The sequence below is a fragment of the Cherax quadricarinatus genome, chromosome 2 (genome assembly GCF_038502225.1).
Source record: "Cherax quadricarinatus isolate ZL_2023a chromosome 2, ASM3850222v1, whole genome shotgun sequence".
Classification (NCBI taxonomy): Eukaryota; Metazoa; Arthropoda; class Malacostraca; order Decapoda; family Parastacidae; genus Cherax; species Cherax quadricarinatus.
The window spans coordinates 10757498-10785082 of record NC_091293.1 but is presented as its reverse complement, the minus strand read 5'-3'; the positions used below and the strand labels follow the sequence as shown (position 1 = coordinate 10785082).

Sequence of the window (27585 nt, the reverse complement as noted above, 5' to 3'; positions counted from 1 at the left end):
TTCCTGTTGATCCTATCAGTGTGGAATAGTTTATAACCCTGTATGTTGCATTCAGAAGGCATTTCTCTATCTTTCAGGTTGAACCAGGTCTCTGTTATACCAATAATATCTATATTACCTACACTTGCAAGTAATCTTAGCTCATCTATCTTATTTCTTACACTGCTACTATTTGTATAGTAAACCTTAAGGGAGCTAGTCACTCGTTGCCCTCTACTATCCCTCTGTTTGTTGATCAATTGATTTGCCACTACTAGCAACTTTATTTTGAATACTGCCTTTTAAACATATCCCTGAGGTATCCTGGTAATAACTGCTGTTTTTAACCCTAATACTGCAGCCTAATTGTTTCCCACAAACACCCATACCTCTATAATCTACCAGTTTAAATTCCATGGCCACATGTCTGGAAATTCTGTTGGACAACGGTATGGGGCAGAATAACAGTACCACTACAAGAACTGAGGGAATGATGTTTTCCGATTGTGACAGGAATAGTATCAATACTTGAAAGAAGAGAAAGGTCATGAGCTTGGTTAGCATTCTGGACAGTGATGATGCATGTACCGCTCTTGAGAGCATGAAAGGATATATCCCTACCAACATGGCATAGGTGTGCCTTGCCAATACTATGGTCAGAAAGATAGGCAGTAGAGGAAGTTGGTTGCAAAGTAAAAATTTTAGTCCATTGTGCATTCCAAAACTGAGTGTGGAAAAGGATACATGACGTGTCGGTCTTTTCCAAGTAAAACGAGAAAAAAGTGAAGAAGTATCATCTGACAATTGTTGTGGGCATTTAGGAGTGGGACCGGAGTTGGTCCCACATGGGACAGGCTGGCGATTCGAAAATTGTCGCACCATAGAAGGAGAGGCCAGAAGCATAGTTAAAAAAGAGCGGAGGTTAGACATATCAAAGGAGTCAAGTCGAAACCCCAATACCTGAAGCAGGTGATGAAACAGCACCAGCAAGAGGTACAGGGGCATTAAAAGTGTCCGAAGAGTGGTCAAAAAACAAGGCAGGGTCAGAAAGGGGTGCGGTATCAACAAGGGGCCCAGGGGGAGCAGGTTCATGGATTGGGGACTCCATGGTTAGATCACTTGTTTGTTTGTTTTTTTTAGAAAAAACAAGAAAGATAAAAATGGGGGGAACATGGAGGAATAGTTACTATGAGGCAAAAAAGGGCCGTAAATCCCCCTCTGCGCCCAAGAGGACCTCAGCACCGCAAGCAGAGCAGATGTAGCATGGAACCCGTGCCATACCCTACCCTTCATGCCAGTAAACCAGCAATCCAGGATAGCAACCTCTCATTCACCAAGCCACCTCAGTGGACAAAAGAGAAGACGGCCGGACACCCACCACAAAGCATACCTCCTTTGGCCACCACCCTGTGGAATCTGACAGGCAGCCTCCAGTGATGCACCCTTCACCCAAAAGACACCCAAAGGACCCCCCCCCCCCGGAGACCAGAGGTATCATCAAGACATCCCCAGGTGATCTAGATTCCAGGGCAAACTACACCACCACCAAGGATCTCAATGGAATGCGATGGACCTCAGTACCCTTCCCCCTATCTAGGAACTAGATTGCCTGTGGGAAGAATCCCAAAGGCCAAAAAGAGGAAGGGAATAGGCAAGGGATGGTGGGGAGGAGGAGGAGGAAAGGGAAAGAGGGAGGAGGAGGAGGAGGAAAGGGAAAGAGGGAGGAGGAGGAGGAGGAAAGGGAAAGAGGGAGGAGGAGGAGGAGGAAAGGGAAAGAGGGAGGAGGAGGAGGAGGAAAGGGAAAGAGGGAGGAGGAAAGGGAAAGAGGGAGGAGGAGGAGGAAAGGGAAAGAGGGAGGAGGAGGAGGAAAGGGAAAGAGGGAGGAGGAGGAGGAAAGGGAAAGAGGGAGGAGGAGGAGGAAAGGGAAAGAGGGAGGAGGAGGAGGAAAGGGAAAGAGGGAGGAGGAGGAGGAAAGGGAAAGAGGGAGGAGGAGGAGGAGGAAAGGGAAAGAGGGAGGATGGGATAGGGTAGGGGGGATTGGGGGGTAATTAGATTCAGTCTGGGGAAGGAGACTAAATGGTCAAATTCCTCAGACCAAGAGCCTCTTCACCATGCCAAGAAGCCCCCTTGAAAAGGGAGGAAATCTTAAAGAAACGTCAGAAACAGAGCACTCTTGACAGTTATTTTGTGTGACAGGAGTCCAGTGACTCTCAAGCTGGTCCTAGTGGCCTTAAAAGACAAAGAAGGGTAGTAACCCCAGATAAGGACTTGTTACCTAAAGTCTTTATGGAAGGGGATTCCCTTTCCAACTAATAAGTACTCCCTCTTTCCTTCTCCCTATCTTCCAGATGCCAGCAAGTCTTTTCAATAAAGGTAAGTAAATGCTATTTTAAATGCTTATTTAAATTTTAATTTATCTATATAGTATACATATATGTATTTATCTGTGTTGTATGTAAAAGTACAGTTATTATTTAAAAAATGTATTTTTTTTTGTGAATATTTTTGTGGGTCTGGAAGAGACTAATTTTATTTACTGTACATTATTTCTTATGGGAAATATTGCTTCGCCTTTTGGCCATTTCGCATTTAGGCCTAGCTCCTGGAACGGATTACGGTCGAAACCCTGGGTTTCACTGTATATATAAAATATGAAATAACTTTTTTTTTTTTTGTCATAATTTGAAATGTCTGTATTAGCGGAATGCTGAAAAGCAAAATGCCATAAAGTGGGGCCCTACTGTAGTTGCCCTTTAGTTTGATAAACTTTACACAAGAAGAATATAGATAGTTTTTACTTAAACTCCAATACTCAATCCATTTAGCTAGTTTTCCTGAACCCCTTCTTAGATATTACCTTGCTCTCACTATAACAATTGTTTGCCAGCTTCTACAAACTTATCAGGTGTTATCCTGCTCCAATTAACCCTTTCAGGGTCCGTCCCGTAGATCTACGGCTTCACGTTGAGTGTCCAAACCGTAGATCTACGCCAAAATTCTAGCGCCGTCAAATTTAGCTCGAAAGTGCTCATAGGCCTACATGTGAGAGAACGGGTCTGAGTGGTGGGTGTGCGCCATAAACAAAAAATCTAGGCGCCCGCATAGCATTGTGGGAACGCCGGCTCAGTTACCCTCGTTCACCATGCCTCGTCGCAAGTCAGCTCTCACTCCCCGGAAAATTGGGACTCTCCTCTTCCTATCTGATAGTTCTGACACTGATGGAAGTGGAAATGAAGACGAATTCTACGGCTTCGATAAGTTAGTGACCGAAAAGAATGACCAGGATATCAATAATAGTGCAGAAAACCCTGATGATCCTCAGCCTTCTACCTCTGGTGTGGGCACTCGTGACTCACGGTCGGTTGTTCCTCAACGCAAGAGAAAACTAATATTTTCGCGTGGCCAGGCCTCTGACTTCAGTAATGATGATGACAGTGACGTGGATTGTGATTTTATTGCGCTCGACGATCATTCGAGTAGTGATAGTGAGGTATTATATTCACCAGTGAAGCGTTGGTATGTTCGCCGCCGCATGCGCTCAGGTAGTGTACCCTATGCTGTGCCCAGGGGACAGAGTACATCCCGTGGCCCAACACCAGTTTTAGGTAGTGATAGTGAGGATGATGTGGCTACACTTGGCATGGATAGACCACAGGCATCAGTGGATGGTGTTAGTGGTGATGGTAGTGGCACCGCCATGCGTGACTCACCAGCCCAGGGTGGGACCCACGCTGCTGACTCGTCAGTTCAAGGACAAAGCGGAGCGTCAGCCACCAGCCCACCACAACCACCCGCACAACCAGCCTATGATGTCCAGTATCCACCAGCAAACCGTATGTGGGATTGGCAGCAAAATCCCAATTTTGTTCCCAAGCCTCACCACTTTGATGACTCTCAAAGTGGAATTCTACCTACTTGTCCCCTTGGAACCACGGCCAATGAACTGGAACTCTTTGAATTCTTCTTTGACCAGCCATTGATGGAAACTATTGTCAGGGAAAGTAATAAGTATTTTGAGTACACCATGGCAAATACGATCATATCACCACAGTCAAGACTACACAGGTGGAAAGAGACGACTGTTGCAGAAATGTATTTGCTTTTTGCAACAATAATGCTTATGCCTCACGTCTATAAGCATAATATAAAAGCATACTGGTCCACAGATCGGCTAATTTCTACCCCGGTCTTCAATGAAATCATACCAGTGAACAGGTTTATCTTACTCTTACGTATGTTGCACTTCTCTGACAAAACCAGGCCTGACAGAAGTGACAGGTTATACAAGATTAGAAATGTTTTCATGTATCTCAAACAAAAGTTCAGCATATACTTTTATCCATTCAAGAATCTTGTAATTGACGAGTCTTTGATTTTGTTCAAAGGTAGACTGTCATTCAAGCAGTACATACCGAGCAAGAGGAAACGCTTTGGTATAAAACTGTTTGTACTCTGTGATTGTGACAGTGGCCTGGTGTTGGATATTGTTGTATACACGGGTAGTAAAACATTGAAAGATACCAAGATGTTATTGGGTATCTCAGGTGACGTAGTGAGAAACATGATGGCACCTTATCTTGGTAAGGGGCATACATTATATACTGATAACTGGTACACAAGCCCATTACTCAGTGATTTCATGCGAGTGAACAAGACAGATGTGTGTGGCACAGTGCGTTCTTATCGTAAACATATGCCCAGGCTCAACGCAGGTGCTCGTGGTGATGACGTGCAGGTGTTTACTGCCAATGACATCATGGCATTACGGTGGCATGACAAACGAGATGTCACATTGTTGACAACCATTCACCGTAATGAAATGCAAGACAGTGGCAAAGTTGATCTAGTGACTAATGAACATATTCGAAAACCAGTGACAGTGATTGATTATACACAAAACATGCGCTTGGTTGACAAATGTGACATGCAGATTGGTTTTGTTGACTGTGTTCGTAAGAGTTACAAGTGGTGCATGAAACTTTTCTTCCATCTCATGGACATTTCAATGCTCAATGCATATAATATGTACCAAATAAAGACTGGCAACAGACCACCGTATGGTGAATTTTGTTTGTCTGTTGTCAGACAACTCATAATGAAGTACCAGGTAAGAACACCTGCTATACAACAAGGTCCTCGAATTACTCAGGATATACCCAAGCGTTTGAGGAGGGAAGGTGATCATTTCATAATACAACTTCCTTCAACCCAGAAGAAATTTGCTCAGAAGAGATGCATCGTCTGTGCACAAACAAAACGACGGCAACAAAGACACTCGGTTTATGTGTGAGGAATGTAAGGTGCCTCTGTGCATGGTGCCTTGTTTCAAGGAGTTCTACAAGCTCCAGCAGTTCTAAAACCATGTCCAGTGATTGTAAATATGTAAATATATGATAGAACATTAGTATTATACAAGATTTGTGCATGTTTATTGTAATAAACAACAGTGGTAAACAATAATATGGTAATAACTTTAGTGCGGCTATTGTGCTCAATACAGTGAGTTTATATATATATACATTATATACAGTATTGGCCTCTCAGGCCCCAAATGTTAGTAGGAATAGAAAAAAATTGGAAAAGAAAAAAAAAAACTATAAAAACCGCAAAATAATGTAATGCGTGTATGTGGATTTCGTCGATGTTTCCGCCACCACATCATTTTTGACAAACTTCTTGGCACTGTATCTCGGTAAGTACTGATCAGATTTTTTTTTTTTTGTCTTATTACCTTCACAAAAATATGCTCTTTAATTCTGTAAGAAAAAATAATAATTTTTTTTTTTCAAAATTTCTTGGACACTGGAGCACCACTTCAGATTTTGGCCTTGGACCCTGAAGGGGTTAAAAATAATCTAAGTATCCAGTTTCTCTGAACCACTTCAGTCATTACTTAACTCCCATTCAAACAGTTGAATTAGCTAGTTTCTCGGAGTCTTTTTTTGGATATTATATATAATGCTCCCACTCCAAGAGCATGTTAAAATTCAAAGATCCCCTGTCTCCCCTCACCACCAGCACATTTTTCTTAACTTTTCCTTGGACATTCCCTACACTTTTTCCAACCTTCGGAGTTATGTAGCTACTAATCAACTTATCTTTATGTCTTCTTTTAACGTGACAAAACTATCATACAATTCCTGCTTCTGTTCTCTGAAGTACAGTGGAACCTCTACTTGTGAGCGCATCCACGTGAGGGTTTTTCCAAATACGAGAGTCGATCAGTCAATTTTTTGCTTCCATACGCGAGCGAAATTTCCATAAGCGAGAGAGCCTCAAGGGAGGTTCCTTGACGCTAGTGAGGGGCTCTTGCTCTTGATCTAGGGAATTGGATCTCATTTGTTTGTTTGACTATCTTACTGAAACTTGGGCAATGTATGATGGAAATATGCTTCTTAACGTACACCAAAAATGAAAGAAATTGGACCATAAATAATGGAGTTCACTTCTCAGCAATTAGCCTCCCCTTAGCGGTATTTTTGTGTGGTTTTTATGGTTGTATTCTTGTTGTTTCATCTCATTTGACAGAATGGAAGATGTATTACAGAAATAGATGTGATTTTGATTGGTTTCACGATGGAAAGTACCTTAAAATTGAGCTCAAAGTACAAGAAATGTTTGATTCTTTGGCGATGTTAAGAGTAAACAAATGACGTCACTGTCCATTCCAACATGCAGTCGTGAATGGGTTGACATTACTTATATAATTATTACAATAATGCAGTAGTCTGCATAACAGTAAATCTTCTATTTTTTGTGCGAATAAAAATTATGAATTATTTATATTGTAATAATAATAATAATAATAATATAAAATATAATAATATTAATATAATACATATAATATTGTACAATGAAACCTCTACTTGCGAGTTTAATCCGTTCCATGACCTTGCTCGCAACTGGATTTGCTTGTTTGCAGAGTCAATTTTCCTCATTTAAATTAATTGAAATGCAATTAATCCATTCTAGTGGAATTCTGTACTTCAATAATTTCACTAATATCAACTCTATGGCTTATTTATCTATCTCACTTCATCTATTATGACATAATAAACAATATAAATAACATAGAAACCTGATATATACTCTAAAATGAAAAAAATATGTCATTCATGTAGTGATATGGGCGGTGGACGAGAGTTTGTCTGGACACCAGGCAAAATACTTCATGAATAATTTTGCTAATATCATCTATACAGCTTATTTATCTATCACAGTTCATCTAATATGACATAACAAACAATATAAATAACATAGACACATGATATATATGCTCTAAAATGAATAAAATATGTCATTATGTAACAGGTGGAGGCGGCCACAACCGCTCCCTCTTTGTTGTGGTAAACACTGCCATCTAGTGACGGCCTTTTGAAGCTGTCTACTATTATAATTATTATATGTAGTACATTATTATATATTATTATTATTATTGTATTACACTATTATTATTATTATATGTATTGTTATTATTCATATTATTATACATATTATTATTATCGTTATTATTATTATTATATAAATTATTTGTAATTTTTATTCACACAAAAAATATAAGATTTACTGTTATTCCTTATTGCAATAATTGTGTAAATATGTCAACCCATTCACGACTGCATATTGGAATGGACAGTGACATCATTTGTTTACTCTGAAACAGCCAAGCAATGGACCATTTCTCCTAGGTTGTGCTCAATTTCAAGGCACTTTTCGTCATGAAAGCAATCAAAATCATATCTATTTCTGTAAGATATCTTCCATTCTATCAAATGAGACAAAAAAAACGAGAATACAGGAGGGCCCCGCTTTACGGCGTTTCACTTTACGGCGTTCCGCTAATACGGTCATTTCAAATTATGACCAAAACTCACTATACGGCTCCCCCCACCTGACTTTCTAATACGGTCACCACGCCCCACCCTGTTTGTTTACATTCTTCGTGAGCTCAGTAAGCACTAAGTCTCTCCATTTTGTCTGGAAACTCCAAAATTTCAAATGTTTTTAAAAGTTATTTCATATTTTATATATACTCTGATAATTACACTTATGTATACCTGTACTTAAATAAACTTACATACTGTGCTGGCATGCAGGTACACATTAAAATCAATAAGAGTGTCTTATGTCTCCAGACGTCATATTAGTAATGATAATAATAATCATCGAGTCTCATCTAAATGTCGTATATTACGTTAATATACACATTTTCATTAATCCATCTATGATATTTTTTCAAAATTATATAATAAACACGATGCATAACATAAATAAGATAAATACACCCCACAGTAGAATAAATAAACATAAATGTGAGATGTGGTAGCAGACGACTTGCACAAGTGACGCCATATTAGAAATAATAATAATAATCACCGAGTCTCATTAAATGTTGTATATTACGTTAATATACACATTTTCATTAATCCATCCATGATATTTTTTTCAAAATTATATAATAAACACGATACATAACATAAAAAGATGATAAATACACCCCACAATAGAATAAATAAACATAAATATGAGATGTGGTAGCCAGATAACTTGTACAAGTGACGGCAAGAATAACATTTTCTCTAATCTAACATAAGAGAAAATGTGTTACTGTGGGTAACTGTAGAAAATTATTCCTTTTGTATGTATGTAAGTTTATTCAGGTATACACAAATACAGTTACATAGATTATCATACATAACAACATATGTGTAGAGAACCTAGGATAACCCAAAAAAGTCAGAGTGACTTATTTCCATTACCTTCACTCAGAGCATCATTTCTTCTCAAAATGATGTTACATGAGAATGGGAGTGTTCTTCTTTATTTATTCTACCATATCAATGTAGAGACAACCTGTACACAATGTAACTTGTACACAAACCAGACGTGTACACTTTGTTTACAAAACTTACCTTCGCCTGGTTTGTTTACATAACTCTGCGCTTGTCCTCTCTCATGCACTCATTCTTTCTCTCTCTCATTTATTCGTTTTATCTCATTTACTTACTCCTGACCCTACATTAAGACTTCAAATATTTTAAGGTAAGTAATGAGTGAACTGTATATACATTTTATTGCTCTGGGATGCTTAAATATCATAGAATAGTATGTGTGGGTGGGTTGGCCTGGTATGGTAGCCCGGCTGACTACCATACATACCACACTTGATTTTTTACAATAAATACTACTCATCTCGCCCTATATTTTAAGGTAAGTAATGAGTGAACTGTATATACATTTTATCGCTCTGGGATGCCTAAATATCATAGAATAGTATGTGTGGCTGGGGTGGCCTGGTATGGTAGCCTGGCTGACTACCATACATACCACACTTGATTTCTTACAATAAATACTACTTGTCTCACCCTAGATTAAGACTATAAATATTTTAAGGTAAGTAATGAGTGCACTATGTGTGTATTGTACTTTTTTATTGTTTTTTGATGCCTGGTTCTATTGCTAACTTAATATATGTTAGTGTAAACTTGTTATCTAGTGTTTGTATGCATTTATAAGTGGAAAAAAGGGTGTTCCACTTTACGGCGGTTTCCGCTTTACGGCGGTAGCCTGGAACCTAACCTGCCGTATAAGTGGGGCCCTGCTGTACAACCATAAAAACCATTCGAAATTACCATTAAGGGGTGGCTAATTGCTGAGAAGTGAACTCCATTATTTATGCTTAGATTTCTTTCATTATTATTATTATTATTATATAAATAATTTGTAATTTTTATTCACACAAAAAGTATAAGATTTACTGTGACGTCGTTTGTTTACACTGAAACAGCCAAGCAATGGACCTTTCCTCCTAGGTTGAGCTCTATTTCAAGGAACTTTTCGTCGTGCAAGCAATCAAAATCATATCTATTTCTGTAATATATCTTCCATTCTATCAAATGAGACCAAAAAAACGAGAATACAACCATAAAAACCATTCGAAATTACCACTAAGGGGTGGCTAATTGCTGAGAAGTGAATTCCATTATTTATGTTTAGATTTCTTTCATTTTTGGTGTACATTAAGAAGCATCTTTCCATCATACATTGCCCAAGTTTCAATTAGATAGTCCAACAAACAATTGAGATCCAATTCCCTAGATCAAGAGCAAGAGCCCCTCACCAGTGTCAAGGAACCTGCCTTGAGGTCTGCTTGCTTGTGGAAATTTTGCTCGCGTATGGAAGCAAAAAATGGACCCATGGACTGCTCGTATTTGGAAAAACTCGCACGTGGACACGCTCGCAAGTAGAGGTTCCACTGTACATGTATAATAATAATGTACTATATTATAATAATAATAATAGATGGGTTCAAAAGGCCATCACTAGATGGCAGCATTTACCACAGCAAAGCGGGGAGCGGTTGTGGTCGCCTCCACCTGTTACATAATGACATATTTTATTCACTATAGAGTATATATCAGGTTTCTATATTATTTATATTGTTTATTATGTCAAATTAGATGAACTATGATAGATAAATAAGCCGTATAGGTGATATTAGTGAAATTATTCAAGGAGAACAGTGAAACTTCGTCTTACGAACACCTTACCATGCAAATTTTTCAGGATACGAACTACTGTTCAGTCAATTTTTTGCTTCTGGATACGAACGAAATTTCAGGATGCAAACTTTCCCCCCAAGGGAGGTTCCTTAACCCTTAAACTGTCCAAATGTAGATCTACATTGATGTGCGTAGCGCTCTGACCTTGATTTTTTCCATTTGAAAGCATGTAAAATTGGACGTAGATTTACGTTCGGAGCACTACGCACATCAACGTAGATCTACGTTTGGACAGTTTAAGGGTTAAATAAATAAATATATAAAGTATTTATTTTTTTGTGAAGGTTACAATGTGTGTTTACATATAATATGACTGGAGCAAAGAAAGCCTCTATCATGCTAAGGCATTTCAGGCAGACTTAACCTAATACTAATAGACTACTTAAGTCTAGACAGGTGAAAGTATACCAGCAGTAGTTACCAATGTTTTGCTGATGGTGGTGCCAACTACTGGCAGCATTTTGAAGTTTCTCATTATTATTATTACTATATTATTATTATAATTATTATTATTATTAGTAGTAGTAGTAGTACATACATGGTGAGGGGCTCTTGATCTAGGGAATTGGATCTGTGCTCCAGGTCCCTAAATTAATAATGATAATAATTATTATAACAATATGTACTAATAATAATGATAATAGATAATAATAATTACAGTGGAACCTAAAATGGCTTATTTCGATGATTCAAGGCATTTTCAAGCATTTCGTGAAAAACGTCATTTTTTATCAAACTGCTCCCAACTCAACCAATTATGTAAGTGTATTTTTTAAGTGCTTTTATAAGTGTATTTTTGAGGGTCTGAAATGAACTAATCTAATTTACATTATTCCTGATGGGAATAAATTCGTTCAGTAACGGCACTCGAACAGCCGTCTGGAACGAAGAAAGTTTGATATTTGAGATTCTAATGTACGTATAATAAATAATAACAGTACAATAATAATAATAATAATAATACTATGTGCGTACTGCGTATAATTTAAGTTTGACAACACCACCACCAGATAGCAGTGTCAATCAAAACAATGCTCACCAATGCACATGTGCTCATGGAGCTACCCTCGCAGTGCAAGGAATTCTCATTACAGTGGACCCCCGGTATTTGATGGCATCGGTATCCGATAAATCCGGTATTCGATGCATTTTAACGCAAAAATTTCGCCTCGGTATCTGATCGAAAACCCAGTATTCGATGCGATTCATACGAGACGTGTCCACGTGTGGCCTGAACTGCCCCGTGTGTGCCAGTGTTTACAAGCCAGGCAGTGTGCGTGCATCTAAGGATACATTCGGTACATTCCATATTATCACTGTTCTTGGTGTTTGTTTCTGCAAAATAAGTCACCATGGGCCCCAAGAAAGCTTCTAGTGCCAACTCTGTGATAAAAAGGGTGAGAATTAGTATGGAAATTAAGAAAGACTTTGAAGGATTTGGGGCTAGCCCTGAGAAGCCTATGCCAGTTGTGGAATCCATTGTGCCTACTTCAAAAATTAAGGAAATGTGTGCAAAGTGGGTTGAACTGCAAAACTTTATGGATGAAAATCACCCTAACACAGCTATTGCAAGCCGTGCTGGTGACTATTACAATGACAATGTTGTGGCCCATTTTAGACAAATCTTAAAGGAATGGGAGGTACAGAGCTCTATGGACTGATTTGTTGTGCGACAGAGGTCCAGTGACTCTCAAGCTGGTCCTAGTGGCATTAAAAGAAGGAAAGTAACCCCAGAAAAAGACTTGCTACCTCAAGTCCTAATGGAAGGGGATTCCCCTTCTAAACAGTAACAACTTCGACACTCTCCCCTCCTCCCATCCCATCAATCATCACCAGATCTTCATTAATGGTAAGTGTCAGTTATTCTATTGTTATTGTTGTTATTGTAATTATTCTATTGCATTAAACTTAATATTTCATGTGGTAAATTTTTTTTTTCATACTTCTGGGTGTCTTGCATGGATTAATTTGATTTCCATTATTTCTTATGGGGAAAATTTATTCACTTTTCGATATTTTCGGTATTCGATGAGCTCTCAGGAATGAATTAATATCGAATACCGGGGGTCCACTGTATTTCCTTACGTTTCGTGCAGTTAATTCGTCAGACTTCTTTCTTCTACCCATGGATCCTACGAAAGCAAGTGGAAAGGACAGTGCCGAGAAGAAAAAGAGGATGATTTGCATGGAATTATAACAAGAAATCATTGATAAGCACAGACTAGGTATGTAGTGCAGTGAAATAAACATAAAAATTGTACATAGCGACCACTCTCGCGACCACAATCCTCCTCCCTCCGCCGTCCACGTAATGACATATTTTATTCATTCTAGAGTGTATATCAGGTTTCTATATTATTTATATTGTTTATTATGACATATTAGATGAATTGTGACAGATAAATAAGCCATAGAGTTGATATTAAGGTTATTTTGGCATGCCTCCTGAGAGCAGGAATTCAGCTGGAACGAATTAATTGCATTTCAATTAATTTAAATGAGGAAAATTGATCCAGCATACAAACAATTCAGGATACGAACAAGTCCACGGAACGGATTAAATTTTTAAGCCGAGGTTCCACTGTATTTTGTCTGATCTCCAGACAAACTCTCGTCCGCCGACGATATCACTACATGAATGACATTTTATTCATTCTAGAGTATGCATCAGGTTTCTATGTTATCTAGTTTATTTTTATTAGCACACTGGCCAATTCCTACCAAGGCAAGGTGGGCCGAAAAAGAAAAACTTTCACCATCATTCACTCCATCACTGTCTTGCCAGAAGGGTGCTTTACACTACAGTTTTTAAACTGCAACATTAACACCCCTCCTTCAGAGTGCAGGCACTGTACTTCCCATCTCCAGGACTCAAGTCCGGCCTGCCGGTTTCCCTGAATCCCTTCATAAATGTTACTTTGCTCACACGCCAACAGCACGTCAAGTATTGTCTCCATTAACTCCTATCAAACACGCTCACGCATGCCCGCTGGAAGTCCAAGCCCCTCGCACACAAAACCTCCTTTACCCCTTCCCTCCAACCTTTCCTAGGCTGACCTCTACCCTGCCTTCCTTCCACTACAGACTGATACACTCTTGAAGTCATTCTGTTTCGCTCCATTCTCTCTACATGTCCGAACCACCTCAACCCTTCCTCAGCCCTCTGGACAACAGTTTTGGCAATCCCGCACCTCTTCCTAACTTCCAAACTACGAATTCTCTGCATTATATTCACACCACACATTGCCCTCAGACATGACATCTCCACTGCCTCCAGCCTTCTCCTCGCTGTAACATTCATCACCCTATACTATATTGTTTAATATGTCATATTAGATGAATTGTGATAGATAAGTAAGCTGTAGAGTTGATATCAGGGAAATTAATGAAGTACAGAATTCCACTGGAATGGATTAATTGCATTTTAATTAATTTAAATGAGGAAAACTGACTCTGCAAACGAGCAAATCCAGATACGAGCAAGGTCACGGAACAGATTAAACTCGTGAGTGGAGGTTCCACTGTACACCTTTTACACTACCTTGTCTTCACTGGTTATTCTTTGCATTACTCACATGATATATTCTCGAGCAAGACATTTAATGGCTATTTGTTCTCTTCATATTTTGATATTGTCTAATTAAAAAAATAGAATACTTTTAGCTTTATTGATAAGAATATAAACAACTTTTAAACACTGATGTTTACAAGCAATATTTTATAATGGTCCAGGGCTGAGTTTTCCGTTAAATAGAGTATACAGGGTATCTACCACAACTGACATAATCAGACGTTTCAAGTACAAACAACGTACTTTTACAGATTTATTATGTGTGTTCTGTTTATAACCTTTATCCTTTTTTTGTCATAACTGCACTAGCACCTAAGAGAGCAACAACCTTTGCACTATACTGTGCTTACCAAGCTCAGCTGCCACCAAGCATATCACGTTCATCCTATTACTATCATCCTTTCATCACCACTTTTTCTCGTGCAACCCTGTAGTATGCCCTTGGCAAAATCAGTGCAGACATAACCCATTGTGTTATATCTCCACCAACCTGTCTATCTTCCTCGTTTCTTACACATTCTTAGTTTTCAAGTACAAAAAAATGCAAAAAATATGTTTCAGTTTCAAATTGCAACATTCATTTCCTTATTATAATTCATGAAGAAATTACTAAGCTGTCTCCTCATCTTAAATACAACTACTACTAGTTCCCTAGACGATTATTAAACATTTCTGTTCAAACCTCTTTTGACTTCTTTATTGCCACTTTTAAAAAATACACATGATCAACACACACACACACACACACACACACACACACACACACACACACACACACACACAAAAAAAAAAAAAAAAAAAAAAAAAAAAAATTGAACCTTTAACATTCTATATTGTTTTTCTATGCAGTAATGACAAACTTGGCAGAGAAAAAAAAGGAGTGACAATTCATTTGCCTTTGATAATAAAGTCTTTTGCTTTTAAAATCTTCATTCATTTAATTACAGTTTAATTACACTGATCACAGTTTTAAGGTCTTACTCCTTTATTATGTTACAAAACCTTTAATTTTTTTTAACACATCAGTCGATTCCCACCAAGGCAGGTTGGCCCAAAAAAGAAAAATTTTCATCATAATTCACTCCATCACTGTTTTTCCAGAGGGGTGCTTTACACTACAGTTATAAAACTGCAACATTAACACCCCACCTTCAGAGTGCAGGCACTGTACTTCCCATCTCCAGGACTCAAGTCCGGCCTGCCGGTTTCCCTGAACCCCTTCATAAATGTTACTTTGCTCACACTCCAACAGCAATTCAAGTATTAAAAACCATTTGTCTCCATTCACTCCTATCAACTATGCTCACGCATGCCTGCTGGAAGTCCAAGCCCCTTACACAGAAAGCCTCCTTTACCCTCTTCCCTCCAACCCTTCCTAGGCCTAGAAAACCTCTAATATTTGCTTTTAACTTAGTTAGAAGCAGTAAATACTTGTTAATATAGAAATAAAAGATAACCTGAATTTATACTCTAAGAATGAATTATTACTACATTCAAAGGAGAAGCACTAAATGTATTATAGGGGTCTTACAGTGCCTGGGAAATCAGAGGCAATCAAGATTTGATCCAAGGAAAGGGAGGAGGGTAGTTCCAATTCTCTGACATCAAGGCTTCACTTTAAAGCAGAAGGTCTAACACTAAAAATGTCTACACAGAGAATTCCTTCAGAAAAGTTAAGAAAACATTTTTGTTTACCAAACCATTAGTTTTCATTTTCTTTAAAATACATGTTCTTGAACTATCTTCACACTAGTGTTGCCCTTACCCAGATATAACCTTACACTTTCAATCTCAACTTAAAAGTATATTTACAGTAATAAATATTATACTTTTATTAGTCCCTACATCTTTGATAAGATAGGAAGCTCATGATACATGGAAGAAAATTAACCAAGAAACTATGTGCCAAAACCATACGGGTCATGAGGTGCTGCAAGGCTGAGGGGAGCTACTGGCAAAGGGTATTAGTATGAAGGATGAACTTGAGCTAACAAGTGAGTTTCAGCCAAAAAGTTAAATGTCAGCACTGAAGGTAGATCTTTCTGTACAGACAGCAGGCATGGAGGCAAGCAGGCATGAATGAGCAGACAGACCAGAAATAAATTGCACATGCTCTTTAATAAATGGTACAATCCAAAGGTGCTGAACCATCAGTAAGATTTGTTGGTCACCTCTCCACATGATAGCTTGTGAGAGTTTTGTGTGGGCAATATACAGTCACTTGAGAACCATTACCCAAACTCGACAGCAGTGAAAAGTTGCCCAAGAAAAGTATAATTGGATCAATAACAGCGGCGTGTTCTCTAACCCAAATCAATGACACTCACCTATCACGACTGTTTAGACAAAACTAGAAAATAGTTCAAAGAAGGCAGATTCCTGCAAGTGTGTGATAGCTCCCAAACTGTGAAATGTGCAAAACAGTGTGAAAGATCATTGCCCTCAACACCTAAATAACCAGGGACCTAGATGATTTCTTCATACATGCTTCACCCTTGGGTGAACCAGGCCTTTGTGCCAGTGAAACTTTATCATCTTAGGAAATGAACCTACCCTCCCTTTTCCTGAATCTAACCAGACTGCCTCCCAATCCTTCAAGTGATGTATGACCCCTACACACCCCCTACGAATATAACAATTTATGCTTCCTGAGGTTACAATAATATAATCTGAATGGTAAACTCCAAAGGATCATACAGCACTGCAGGGAGGGATGTGATAAAGGGAAAATCTTCTATTTTTTATTTGAATAAAAATTCAAAATAGAAAGCAAGAGTAATATCAGAGAGACCTGGAGACATGAATGATGAACAAAGAAAATGTTATTTTAGAGCCAGGAATGTTGGCATTGTTCATTCTGGACCTTATTTTGAAATTGGCAAATTTTTTAATTTGCGTGAAATAGGCCAAATTGCAAATTCCTGACCACATTATTGGGTAGTTGAAATCGGTACATGGGCAGTTTCTTGTACTCAGTCGATAGAACAAATGGAGTTCTAAAGAAATAGCTTTGAGTTTGGTTGACTGGAACAATGGAATTAGCTGAAAATAGGGCTCAAAGTGGGCGAAATCGCCGATTCGTAAATATCGCCGAGGTCGCTAACTTCTCGAGAGCGTAATTCCACAAGTTTTTCATCAAATTTCATTCTTTTGGTGTCATTACCATCAGGAAAATATTCTCTATCATTTCATAAGATTTTTTTTTTTCTAGAATTTTTCAACACCAGGAAACGCCTCAGGATTTGGGATTTCGACAGTCAAGGGGTTAAAGCTGAGAGTCTATGTCAAAAGACTTTCAGCAAGGTCAGTGAATGCGTTGGGGCGGTGGAGATGTTGCAAGTGCACTGCATGCCCACTTATAGATATGGTGAGCTGACAATGAAACCAGACAGACTAATAGAGAGGTACCAGGTGTTTTTCATGAGGTATCTTTAGGTGAGGAGTGTGTGGCTATGTAGGCGGGAGATTGAAGTCTCTCAAATACGACAGCGGTGGGAAGATGGCCAGAAACCCAAACATGATTTGACAATAAAATTTATTGTGGTTCATCACAGACCACCACTGTTGCCAAAGGTGGTGGAGCTGTCAAGAGATCAGTCATGAACAGCTCTCATAAACAGCTGACCAAGCTGCTGAATCTGCCTGTTCGTTATCCCTAACACTGACATGTCCAGGGACCCCAGTAAAGAACCTCTTTGGTTATGCAGCATTATTAGTAAACACAAAGTTGTATGTGAAGGACAATGGAATGAGGAGAGACAAAACTCTGGATAGCCTGTAGGAATCTGAAAGATAAAGTGAATGTGAATGCAATGTGTGTGATGGCCATGAGAATTACATACAACTCGGCTGTGAAAATGCTGACAGTCTAGCAAATGGCCTCTGATGACTTTGCGAAGAAAAATTGCTGCATACCCAATACCAGCAGGGAATTTAGAACCATTGGTGTACACTGCAATACCGTGAGAATGAGAGTGAAAGTGATTGAGAAAGAGCAAGCCAGAGGCTTTAGCTGGCAGGTCAGATTTCACACATGGAAACGGGGAGATGTAAACATGAATCATCGGAACTACCCAAGGAGGGAGAGAAAAGTAAGATGCAGGATGGACATAGAGGGAAGGTGGTAACACACGCAGCTTTGAATGCCAAGGACAATGGAATGAGATGAATCAACTCCAACAAGCTTGTAATGCACTCTGAGAAGTGGGAAGAGACGGAATGTTTATGATAGCTGCAAGAAGTGCATATAACTACCATAAGCATACTAGCCTCTCCATAGGGAAGTGGAACAGAATTCTTCCTCCGTAAGCCATGCGTGTTGTAAGAGGAGACTAAAATGCTGGGAGCTAGGAGCTAGTAATCCCTTCTCCTGTATAAATTACTAAATTTAAAAAGAAAAGCTTTCATTTTTCTTTTTGGGTCACCCTGTCTTGGTGGGATACAGCTGGTTTGTTGGGGAGGGGGAAGAAAGAAGGAAATATAGAGAGAAAGAAAAAGAAAGAAAAAGAAAGAAAAAGAAAGAAAAAGAAAGAAAAAGAAAGAAAAAGAAAGAAAGAAAAAGAAAGAAAGAAAAAGAAAAAGAAAGAAAAAAAGAAAAAAAGAAAAAAGAAAAAGCATACTAGCCATATTTGGCAAGTGTCCTTGTATTACACTATGTACCTGGATAAACTGCTGTGTATTCTACATCACAAAAAGATTTAGAGCTACTGACAAGTGTCCATAAAAGTAGCATGCAAGCATAACTGAAGATGCTTGAGAAAGGGGAAGAATACATCTATAGAAGAGATACGATACTTTGGTACAGGGAAAAAGAAACATTTGAATAATTAGTACCTCCCAAGAAAAAATGAAATGGATGAAAAAAGTGAACTGAAAAGGCAGGCAGGCAGATTGAGAACATGAAGTCAAGTCAGTGGGCAGAGATTAACCCTTAAACTGTCCAAACAGATCTACATTCACATGTGTAATGCTCCAAAAGTACATCTACATTTTTTTTACATATTTTCAAATATAACAAAAAAACCTAGATCAAAGTTTTTTTTACACGTTTTCTAATGTAAAAAAAGAACAAAAAGCTCTATATTTTTTTTTTTACATACTTTCAAATGTTGAAAAAACGTAGATCTACATTTGGACAGTTTAAGGGTTAAAAGGCTGTAATGAAGATGACAATTAAAAGTGTTACCTTTACTAACATCTGATTATTCTACAGGTCAAAGGGTCATGAAGATCTTGAAAGATAACATAATGAGTAAATGACACTTTTAACCTTTTTGATATAGATGAAGGATGAAAATTAATGTTTTGAATGATTCGTTTACCAAATAAAATAGGTCTACCTGGAGGGTATTCCGGGGATTAATGCCCCAGCAGCCAGGTTTATGACCAGGCCTCCTAGTGGATCAGAGCCTGATCAACCAGGCTGTTACTGCTGGCCGCATGTAGTCCAACATATGAGCCACAGTCCGGCTGATCCGGCACCAACTTAAGTATCTGTCCAGCTTCCTTTTGAAGGCAACCAGGGGCCTATTGGTAATTCCTGTTATGCATGGTGGGAGACTGCTGAACAATCTTGGGCCCCGGACACTTATGGTGTTTTCTCTTCGTATATCAATGGCGCCCCTACTTTTCATTGCAGGTATTTTGCACTGCCTGCCCAGTCTTTTATTTTCGTAGGGAGTGATTTCTGTGTGTAGATTACGATACATCTCTCGCCTGCATTCCAACGAGTACAAGTCAAGTGCTTCCAAACGTTCCCAGTAGTTGAGGTGTTTGACAACTTGTGTGTGCAGTAAAGGTCCTCTGTACACTCTCCATATCTGCAATTTCACCTGCTTTGAATGAAGATGTTAATGTACAGCAGTATTCCAGCCTAGAGAGAACAAGTGATTTGAAAAGGATCATCACTGGCTTGGCATCTCTTCTTCTGAACATTCTCATTATCCATCCTATCATTTTCTTTGCAGTTGTGATCATGGCATTGTTGTGATCCTTGAAAATGAGATTCTCAGACATTACCACTCCCAGGTCCCTCACATTATTTTTCCGTTTTAGTGCCGTTAAGTGACAAGTAGTAAAAAAATATTTAACATGCCATTTTAAACAGTTCAATGGAATTCTTATTGATTTTCAAGCAAAGTGATCACTAATTTTACTTAAAAATTCTGGCTCACTCTGAGGATTTTGTAATGCTTTCTTTTTCAGGTGATTAAAGAACAAAGCTTTGCAGTGTCTTGACCTTAGAGTTTCCAGATAGTTTTAATTTGGTTCGAAGCAAAGAACCTGCACTTCACTGATGCACTTTTTGCTATAACCAACAGAATTCACTCGGCCTTTCTTCTAGATCATTCAGAGTGATAAAACTATTATAGTTTTATTTTTTAATTTTTCTCACACATTAGCAAATTCTTAAAAGATTTTTGTGAGTAAGAGCATATCAGAAATTGTTATACAATAGTTACACTTCAGTGACTGAAAAGAAAGCTTTGGAAATTCTTTTCTAATTCCACAGAATGAAGAGGAGAATAAGAATACTAAGAATCTTAAATCTACATTTGCAAATCTGATATCAACTTTGTTAAATATTGTGTCATATTTCCAAGATGTTGCTAGCAGTGATCCATAATGGGTATTAGCAAGGGACAACTAGAAGTATACTCTGATTTTGCTGCCCAAATCTCTAGCACAAGAATGCTTTTCAAAACATCCTGGTGAAATATCTTGTTCTCCAGAAAACCAATACAAACATTGTCCTGAACAGTTCTGGAGTAAGATTCAGCAACTCTTGGGGGTCAAGCCCATGCCTACACAGTACCTAACACACTACTTCGCTGGCAAAGACAATGAAGAAGTGTATCAGCCTGGATGACTAGGAAGACCAAGCCAATTTGACGATTGAAGTGTGGGAGAAAATTTTCTTGCACAATGACAGTAGAAGATTCAACAATAACCATTATCAGTGTCTCAACCAATGGAGAGATGACAACCAGGCAGACTTCCAACCAATACTACTGACACAACACTCGAAAATGAACAGCCCCTTACTAAACCAATTACTCTGACGTGCCAAGTCATAGGCAGAATGAGAAATAAAGCTCCTGACCCCTCAGCCATAACAGAAAAGCAAATAAAATACCTACCCCAAAACTGCAAAATGACTCTGGTAAACATCTACAATGCCATCCTGGACTCTGGACACTCACCCATGGCACCTAAAACAACAAGGATGATATTCAATGCAAAACCAAATAAAGACAAGCACAAGCCAGAGAGCTTCAGTCCTATCTCCTTACTTGAAGTCACTGGCAAAGTCTCTAATAGGCTGAATTATGTGGCTTTCAATTACCTCTTTACTGAAAAGTGGTTTGGTTTTAGGACCCACTGAGGAACCTAACACTCCATCAATATCATCTTTGATGCCGTGGATAGCCTGTGTAAACAGAGCAATCTCGCCCTAATTGCAACTCGGGATGTTCACAAAGCTTTTGATAACCTGTGGCACAATGGCCTCATTTAAATTTGCTGACCTTTCAGATCACAACTGGACCTTTCTCAGACTCGTATAGTTTCCTAACTAGTAGAAGAATCATCCCCACCTTCAACTGCAAGAACTGCAAGACGGCAGCGAGTCATTCACACCAACAGCCAGAGCGCCACAGAGTTCATGCCTCAGCCCTATTCTCCAACACTTATGTAAATGATCTCCCCTAACCTGAATACAACAATGCCATTACCTAATTTGCTGATGATGTTATCCATATAGTATCATCCACCCCTGCATCTGGAAAGAACAGGCATGAAAGGGTGATAGAAAAAAACACAGAATTATAAAGAACAGCCAACTGTGAGAAGAAATGGAGAATCATGACCAATCCAGGCAAAGGCCTTGTCAGCACCATCGGATGTTATGCCACAACAATTGAAAAAAACGGAGGTATCTTTGTCGGAGGTACACCCATCACCATCAAAAACCCAAGTAAGATCCTGGGCTACAAGATTGACAGATTACTCCACTCCACATCACGCATCACCAAAAAGGTAAACCTAACAAAAACACTCTTCAGTCAGCTATACAGGTTTAATCAGGGGTCCCTCTCGTATCAAGAAGCACCTATACAGTGGACCCCCGCATAACGATCACCTCCGAATGCGACCAATTATGTAAGTGTATTTATGTAAGTGCGTTTGTACGTGTATGTTTGGTATGTATGGGAACAAATTCGGTCAGTACTGGCACCTGAACATACTTCTGGAGTGAAAAAATATCGTTAACCGGGGGTCCACTGTATAAGGTAAGACCTATACTTGAATATCCTTGTGTATCCATATCACTAACAATGAAAAGCAACATACTATAGCTGCAGACTCCAGAACAAGGCACTCCACTTTATCACAGGCACCAGACTGAGGGACAGAATCAGAATGGAAGATCTGTACATCTAACAGATCAACGCAACAAATATCAGGCTTGACGAACTAAAGAAACGATAACTATATACCAGACAGAGAAAACCCTCTCCAACCAACTAACACCACTGACTACATCATCTTCCCATAAGACCCACAGGATGTCCCTCAAACATTTCATTCACAAGGAGGACTTTCCAAGACCAAAGATTCTGAATGATCTCCCTGAAGATATAGAAGAATGGATACCACCTGAGCCAATCTATGTTCAAGTCAGATAAAACCACCCTTACTGTGGATACCTTACATCTAACAAAGTAACATCTGAAAACCTCCTATGGCAGGACACTGCTTCAGGACCAGATCAGCCAACTGCCAGCTCCAGCAAGGTTCTTGCGACCAGCCTGAACAACTTGCCTCCTGCTGGGGTTTAGCAATAGCAAAATGTACCTATTGCCAATTCACTGTCTTGCATGTATGCCTCTGATGGGTGGTGTGGTATACCTCATATGAATATCAGAAATAACAACACATACACACCTTTATTAATATGTGCCAAAGTGGTTGGGCCACTTACTTTTTATCAGCCCCTCTCCTCACTCTCCAACCTCCCCCTTTTCCACATTCCATCCTTACCTATTCCTCATCCTCCTCTAACTTACCAAACCTCTGGTTAAAAATACATGCATACCTACCATCTCCCCAAGTACACTTCTTTATTTTTAACTGAAAGATCCATTTGTTTCCTATGGTTCCTCAACTTTAGAATCTCATTCCAAAAGTTGTTTTCTTATTCTCAGCAAATTTCTTTATAAAACCTCAGCCCCTCTCACGCTGGCACTCCATTTGCACTCCTTCACCACTCTTTGAGCCTCTCTCTCTTATTCTCCATATACTCTGCCCTCCAAAAATCACTTTTCATATGCTAACTTTCTCCCTTACCTCCCACTTTACCTTATCACTCCACAATCACTCTTCTTCCCTACCACACCCAGCCTTCCATACCCCCAAACTTGTGCTGCACACACTAACATTGCATTCTCGAATCTATCCCATATATCTTTGACCACTACCACCTCATTATCTATACTCTCTAGCCCACCTTTCTCCCAATAGTTACTCATATATTACCCTATCTATCTCCTCTTATTTATTAACTTTCACTTTAACCCGCTGATGAGTCTCCTCATACCCCAACTGTCGTGAAAATGTCCATTGCTGCATCTCCTGCATTTTCTCTTAAAACACAAATTGCCTAATACCAAACTTTAGTGCTGTACGACACTCTTCTGTTGAACACTTGTGTAATAATATTTCCAAATTTCTTTCTTAGTTAAATTTATCCTAGACACTCCAAACTTACCTACTATGCCTTCTGCAATAGTTTCTCCCACTTTAGTATTTAGGTCTCCCACATCAATTATTTTCTTACTTGGATCAAAACATTTGCTTAACACCACAATCAATCACTCTCAAAATGCATAAACACTAACTCAATTCACACATCCTACTTTTATTGTAATCTATAATTATTCTTGAATTTAAGTACCCAGTCATCTTCTTTCATAATTATTTTATTAATATAATTAAGTGCTAAACCTTGTCCTTTTATTCCTCCCCAGTGAAATTCTCCCAGTCTCTCTAGCTTTTGTTTCCAATGACACGGTGGTAGACACAAATGCAGTTACTGTGCCTGGAATCTTTTGTGATGCTGAGCCCAGCAGTGGATTTTATCAAGTCTGATCTGATAAGGCCCACTGCATAGGTAAAATATCAAGACAGGTTCCAAAACCATTTCTCTCTTGACCATCGTATCAAAATCTTGCACCATTACAAACCCAGTACAAGTTTGTGTTACTGCACTAGTGGCAACCAAACTTTGTGATATAATTTACATAGATGACTATATAGATGACATGTCTACAGTATCAACAAAAATCTGAAAGGCTTAACTAGTTATATGGAAAAATGAGAATTAAATAAATTATTTTTTCTATAATTTTCAATCTGAAAAGTTTGTCTCAAACAGCAGTGTGCTTCACTTGCACTATCAGCTCCACATGTGTTCCCACTATTTTTATAATGCCAAATTTATACCTCTAGATCTCCAAGAACCACAAACTTCTTCCTGATGAAATAAATTGCTGTCTTCTGAGTTCTGGACAGAAATTTATCTTCTGAAATATATCCAACCTAGTTTTAAATAGATCAATTACCAGAGCTACTAGATTGTCTCTCCATTTTGCAGAATCAAAATTTCTTTGCAATCTGTTTCACAACTGCAACAGTCTTCAGGCATTATCAACAACACTTAACTAGTTAAAATTATACTAATAATCACTCAGGTAACATTGCATATACGAACTTGGTAGTTGAAACTAATGCCACAGGCAGGTTCAGAGTTATTTTCTCACCTCCTTTTGTGGTCCTTTAGGATTTTTGATTTTCTTCATGTACAAGATGCAAGGAGATTCACTAAAATAGCTTCTCTAGCAGTGTAATATAAATTTCGAACAGCAGCACATATTCACCGGATCTCAAACTTTTAAAAGTACGTACATAAGCTTTTTTCACAACTAAATTCGGAAAGCAATCTTGTAAATTGCCAACATTTCATTCTTGGGTATGTCTGATGAACAAACGTAAAATAAACAATGCAAAGCATGTACGAAAGTTTTCAAAAGACAAGCAACATTATCTGAATTCACATATATAAAGCCTCTGCAATATCCAGGAAGCACGTTTACAAACTGAAATTCGACGTATGCCCAGTCCTGTTTTATATAGCAACATTCTAACATTAACTCTTCACAGCAAATATAAAAAATACAAACACAAGAGGTAAGTTATTGTCTATCACAAAAAAGTTGTTTATATCAATTCCATTTTCAGCCCCATGGAATACCTAATTGGCTGCAAAATAGAAGATCTTAAAATTCTGAAGATATGGTCAGTGATCCTTGACATATATAATGTTTTCATATTAATTTCACTTTTACAAGTATACCCTCATCTGATCACCATTCAATATAGAGTTCAGGTAATGTGATATTCAACACTCTGAGAATGTGCTTATATGAAATAGTTGAACATCTCAAATGATCGTTCCATACAATTCCATATGCTGTAACATTAATTTTGTAAACATTAAGTCAACCTTTCTGTGATCTTCCCAGGATAACAGCTACAATACTGTGATATTTTAATGAGTAACTGATAAATGAACTTCATATCTATATAAAATATTTTAACTGAGATCAAATATTCTAATATATATATACTGATTATGTATACATGTACCTGTAAATAGATATATGCATGTTTACACTGGTTTCAAGACCAGAAATCTCCTATTTTAATGGCAGTAACTAACACAGGTTCAAGGCAGATTTTTAATTTTAATAGTTAAATCATAAAACTCTTCCTTTGATCTGAGAGAGTAAAAAATGCAATACTACAGCCTGATAATGATGATAAAGGATCATTCTTGCAAACATCACAATGCTGAGTGCACAATTTTTGCAATGGCAGTATGATGTATGGTAACATTTACATAATGTTGGTAATACAAAGCAAATGCTCCTTTTGTCTCATATGTGAAGTTTAGCGAGATCTAATACATTGTCTGGAAACATGAACAGTGATATTGTAATTTTGGAGAAACAACCATTAATACGTATACATGTAAATTCCCAAACATTTTTTCCAGTTATTAATGTAATTTGTCACTTCATAACATTTGGCTGCTAATGTGTAAACAATGAAGTAAATCTTCATTTTTTTTTTTAAAGAATTATCACAGCCATTCATTCATTAATTCTGATAACAGATAAAACATCAAATGAGAAATGTACTAATACACTACAATGGGGGTTTGACCATCTTCTGCATCGCTATTATGTCAACAAGTTTCCTAGTTATCCACTGAATGAAATCAAGATTGGAACAACTTTAACAAGTGTAACAATGGGCTATGTAGGAGATAATAACACCACCACTCGGGAGCGTACTAAGATATTATCAATCACTTATGCATGTATACTCTAGACTATAGCATATTAATAATTTTATATGGAGATGTATTCTAGACTATTAAATAATATATTCATCCATCACTTCAATCTCCTCTTAAATTCTTAAAACACTTTCTTTTCACATACAGTAATTAACATGAAACAGCGCTTAAAAAAAATATGATTTTATAGATACTGTATCTTATAATTACAAAAAAAAAATAAAAATAAAGACTAATCGGCCAACTTATATGACAAGGCAACTTGGCCTTACAACAACCTTTAAACTTCAAGAAAATTGACAATAAAATTCACTACCACAATTTTTATCCATAAAAACATTGTGAATGGTGAAAAAAATATTACTTACCTTTGTCCCAACAGTCATCTTTGTACACCCACATGCTAGTTAAGATTCAGAGATAACCAACCATTCCCCAATAGTCATCTTTGTACACCCACATGCTAGTTAAGATCCACAACATGACCCATCAGCCACAGTGACATGGTACCTAAATGTTCCAATGATTAACAGTGTGAACACAATAGAATACAGAAGAGAGCTAGTTCCTTAAGAAATATTTAGTTCTCTCTAAAAATATTACACTATGTACATAAATTGCATATTTTATAATAAACTTTTTGAGTTAAAAGGAATCTTGAAGAACGTACAACCACAGCATTACTGATGTCTTGATGTGTAGAGTATAAAGCATTGTCCATAGATATCATTAATACAAAATTTTTTAAACTCATAAGTTTAAAAAATCATCTAACACATTTGATGGGGAAAAACTGAAGGGGCAGGAAAGAGTTTATCAGGAAAAATAAACAAAAGATATTTAATTAAATCTGTTAATATTATAAAACCGGTGGAACGATAACAAGAATGTTACCAAAAAATGGCAAATGCTATCCAAAATTCTTTCAAACACATGGAGAGTTGACTAAATATGGACGACCTCTACTTAAACACCAGTATGCTTGGTGACTAACTTGAAAAAGGCTTCATCTGTTCCAGCTGCATTTCAAGGGCAATTCTCTCTTCCATCAC

At 38.0% G+C, this 27585-nt stretch overlaps 1 long non-coding RNA gene across 1 annotated transcript in view; it reads right to left on the bottom strand.

Annotated features, from left to right (window-relative positions):
- Nucleotides 1-27585, bottom strand: part of LOC138853026 (uncharacterized) — a 95155-nt gene that overhangs the window by 13703 nt on the left and 53867 nt on the right. The window contains exon 4 of the long non-coding RNA XR_011392266.1: nucleotides 1-27585. This exon is cut by the window's left edge and continues 13703 nt beyond it. This is a non-coding gene — a long non-coding RNA (uncharacterized lncRNA).